Source organism: Capra hircus, chromosome 22 (genome assembly GCF_001704415.2).
Source record: "Capra hircus breed San Clemente chromosome 22, ASM170441v1, whole genome shotgun sequence".
Lineage (NCBI taxonomy): Eukaryota > Metazoa > Chordata > Mammalia > Artiodactyla > Bovidae > Capra > Capra hircus.
In genome coordinates this window covers 36,130,013-36,134,834 of record NC_030829.1, presented here as the reverse complement: position 1 = coordinate 36,134,834, position 4,822 = coordinate 36,130,013, and the positions used below count along the sequence as shown (strand labels likewise).

At 41.7% G+C, this 4,822-nt stretch overlaps 1 pseudogene; it reads right to left on the bottom strand.

Annotated features, from left to right (window-relative positions):
• Positions 378-512, bottom strand: LOC102178951 (annotated as a pseudogene).

The window sequence follows — 4,822 nt, the reverse complement described above, 5'->3', positions numbered from 1 at the left end:
TAAAAACCTGTACATTCCAATAATTAAAATTATCTGAACAACAAAAAAATGGCACTCTGATTAAACTGCATTTTACAGCCCACAAGTCAGCTTGGACCAGCTTGCTTTTTACTCCAGATTTCACTCTCATTCCATCCAGCTTCCTCCTTCACCAACAAGCAAGTTCTTTTCCTTCCCTGCCAGGCAGGCAGACAGGTAGGAGAGGCAGGCGCGGCCTATGTTGTCAGTAGCTCTCCATTCTTTGATGTGAAAAGGGGTAGCACAGTCATTTAAACTCGATCCAATCTCTTTGCATATTACAAAGCTGAACAGCTAAAAGAAGTCAAATAAGGCAATGCTTGTGGAATATACAGTGCATACTGGTGGCGCACACTTCATCACGACTCACCTGCTTGCTTCTCCTCTTCAATCATTTCTTTTCAAGGCAGTGGATTTTTCTCTTGCATTTCTGCTTTCTTCCACGTCGACTTACCGAATTTCTCAATCTCAGCCATATCAGGTTTGTAAGACATGGCTGCAGAGGGAGCCAAGCAAGCTGTGAGTGAGTCAAGTCCAGAGTGGCAGCTGCGGAGTCTTGATGTGGTTTTAACTTGAATTTTCCCAGGGAGTAATGATTTTGAACATCTTTTCATGTGTTTATTTTAAAATGCAAGCTTTTATATTCAACATCACTGTTTCCCAAACAAGACAATGTGATTCTTTTTAAATGAAAAAAATAAAATCACACCAATCCCTAAACTTTACTTAAATAATTTTTATACTGTTATGTGTGTACCTATATATGTGGTTTTTGGCCACACCATATGACCTATGGGATCTTAGATCCCTGACCCGGGATCAAACCCATGCCCCCTGCACTGGGAGTACAGAGTCCTAACCACTGGACTGCCAGGGAAATTCCTATTTTTATTATGATATTAATAAAGTGCCAATATAAAATCAGGCAAACATTTCTTTTACTTATTAATTTTATGTGACTATAAAAATTAAAGACTAACTCTAAGCAAAATATGGCACAAATGAACTTATCTATGAAACAGAATATGAACAATAGTCAGAGAGATACTGCTGCTTGCTGACCCTAAATCACCACTTGCAAATTTACTTGAGCTGTTCATAGAGTGTGCCATGATATTACGTGGCCCTCCCTTGGCATGTATTAAGAATTTTTGTGAAAGTTCTGCCTTTACTCTTTAGCCTGAGACGAAGTAGTTCTACTTGGCTCCAAAAGAGTCATAAACACCAATGCAAATGTAGGCCTTGGTATCGAGTGGCCATACTTGGTTATAAGGAGAAACAGATGATCCAGAAGATGCATGTATCGCTTTTGTTAGATTTTCATCAAAACAAACAATCAAAAAAACACAACACTGAAATACCCTATAGACCACAACTCATTCTCTACTGCTGCTGCTGCTACTAAGTCGCTTCAGTCGTGTCCGACTCTGTGCAACCCCATAGATGACAGCCCACCAGGCTCCCCCGTCCCTGGGATTCTCCAGGCAGGAACACAGGAGTGGGCTGCCATTTCCTTCTCCAGTGCAGGAAAGTGAAAAGTGAAAGGGAAGTCGCTCAGTCGTGTCTGTTTCTTCGTGACCCCATGGACTGCAGCCTACCAGGCTCCTCCGTCCGTGGGATTTTCCAGGCAAGAGCACTGGAGTGGGTTGCCGTTGCCTTCTCCACATTCTCTACTACTGAACTATAAAAAAGAATGAAATAATGCTATCTGCAGCAACCTGAATGAACCTAGAGATTATCATACAAAGTTAAGTAAGTCAGAAAGAGAAAGACAAATATCATATGGTACCACTAACGGGTGGAATCTAAAACATGGCACAAATGGACGTAACTATAAAACAGAAACGGAATCATGGACATAAAGGACAGATTTGTGATTGCCAAAGGAGAGGGGGTGGGGTTAGTAGACATAAGCTTTTATATATAGAATGGATAAACAACAAGGTCCTCCTGTATAGCATGAGGAATTATATTCAATATCCTATGATAAACCATAATGGAAAACAATTTAAAGACAAAAGAATGTATATGTGTATAATTGAATCACTTTGCTATATGAAGAAAGTGAAGGTGAAGTCGCTCAGTCGTGTCCGACTCTTTGCGACCCCATGGACTGTAGCCTACCAGGCTCCTCTGTCCATGGGATTTTCCAGGCAATAGTACTGGAGAGAATTGCCATTTCCTTCTCCAGGGGATCTTCCCAAACCAGGGATTGAACCCGGGTCTCCTGCATTGTAGACAGACACATTACTGTCTGAGCCACCAAGGAAGTCAATTATATATGTATAATTGAATCACTTTGCTGTATAGCAGTAATTAACACAACATTATAAATCAACTGCACTTCAATTTAAAAAAAAACATTTTTTTAATGATTAAAAAAAGAAGAAAATAAGTCGCTCCCTAAAGACAGGGCTATGGATTCCAGGCTTGGGCAGTCACCCTAGTTATCAAAGTTCCACATTGTGATAGGGAATCCTAAGCTGCACTGACTTAACCAGACACGTCTCTTGAACTGAGTCCAACACTTACACTGCCCTGCAGTGCCAACGACTCGTAGTTTGTTGTGTTACTTGATTTTCCCCCTCATAACCTTGCAACGAAGACAGAGCATCACCCTGACTTGCAGATGAGGAAATAGAGACTGACAATTCGAGGTGAGCCTGGCCAGGTTCCCATAACAGAATCTGATGGCTTAAGACTAAAACTAATTCTTTTGAATCCAACTTACAACTTCTTTCCTACATTACATGACTCCCCTGGCATCATTACTAGAAGCAGCATTCTGGAGAACATATAAACCTGGGACTTCTTAAATAGCTCTTCTTATGATCAAACAACCAAATGTTTTCCACCCATTTCATTGCCACTAATCCAAAACAGACTCAGTGCCCTTTCCCCTATAATTCATGTCTATTTTTCCTTAGTTGTCTCTTTATCCTCTTCAATAGGAAACACAAAGTCCTGGGCACACAACTGGCTATGACACAATGCAGCTGCCACCCACCATGAGGCTACTGCCCATCACGCAACAACCGAGACCCGCCCCCCCTTCCTCCACCATTTCCACAGAACTAACGCTGGTGTCTTTATAGTCACACCATCCTTCTGTATCCTTAGCACATTCACAAATGTTATTAAGGATGTCACATTTCTTTTCCAGGTGGAACTTTTCAAACAAAGCTCTAAAAACAATAAAACAATGACATCTGCCATTCATTGAGCTTTTGTTTCATGCTAGGCCTTATACTGAAAATGTGCCTCTTTTCCAGGCCATGCCCTGAGGAGGCACAAACTATCACACTCCCATTTTGGAGAGAGTGAGTTTAGACAGTGCCAGTGTTACACAGCTGATAACTAGTGCAGCCAAGAATCAAACTCTAGTCTTTTCAGTGCCAGTAATGCGCACATTTCATTATCAAGTTAATAGTACATCGGAAAAGTCATTGCTAATTTCTCCTGGCTGTAGGGAATAGTTCCTTCCTCTGAAAAGTGACACCCTTCAACTCTATCTCTCTTACCCTACTTAGCACTTCTGACCTTGCCCTATCCTGAGTGAGCTGTGCTGAACAATCCCTCAGGATCTCACACAGGCATTAGGACGCTTAAAATTTCTTGCTATTGTTCAGTTATGAAGTCATGTCCAACTCTGCAACCTCATGGACTGCAGGGTCCAGGCTCCTGTGTCCTCCACTCTTTCCCGGAGTTTGCTCAAATTCATGTCCATTGAGTCAGTGATGCCATCCAACCATCTCATCTTCTGTTCTTATCTCCTCCTGCCCTCAATCTCTCCCAGCATCAGAGTCTTTTCCAATGAGTCAGCTCTTCACATCAGGTGGCCAAAGTATTGGAGCTTTAGAACCAGTCTGTCCAATGACTATGCAGGATTGATTTCCTTTAGGATTGACTGGTTTGATCTCCTTGCAGTCCAAAGGATTCTCAAGAGTCTTCTCAAGCACCACAATTCAAAAGCATCAGTTCTTCAGTGCTCACCCTTCTTTATGGCCCAACTCTCACATCTGTGTATTGCTACTGGAAAAACCATAGCTTTGACTATACAGACATTTGTCAACAAAGGGATGTCTCTTCTTTTTAATACATTGTCTAGGTTTGTCATAGCTTTCCTTCCAAGGAGCAAGCATCTTTTAAATTCACAGCTGCAGTCACCATCCTCAGTGATTTTTGAGCCCCCCCAAAAACAACTAAAATCTGTTACTGCTTCCATTTTTCCCCCATCTATTTGCCATGAAGTGATGGGACTGGATGCCATGATCTTTGTTTGTTCATGTAGAGTTTCAAGCCAGCTTTTTTCCTCTCCTCTTTCACCCTCATCAAGAGGCACTTTAGTTCCTCTTCACCTTCTGCCATTAGAGTGGTATCATCGGCATATCTGAGGTTGTTGACATTTCTCTGGGCAATCTTGACCCCGACTTGTGATTCATCCAGGCGGGCATTCATTAATCTACCTTTTTTTTTTTTTTTTTTTGACTATGTAGGTGGATGGAGAGGACCCAGGTGCTTTCCTTTGCCTAATGTCCTCAATTCTGGAATTGGCATCCACAACCATGACCACCTGTTCTGTGAGTGGTCAACCATGGTGTCCACTACCTTCCCTTTTCATATGCAAGAAAGTATTTCCAAATTTCCCTGCAATATCAGTTGATCCAGAAAGGGCAGCTGATCCAAGCCGACTTCTTCCCGTAGACATTTTCATGATAAAAAGTTGGTAGGAAAAAAAAAAAGGCATAGAGTGCTATTCATCAAGTATTTTTAGCTTTCTGACTTCAGGGAATTGGGTGAGTTT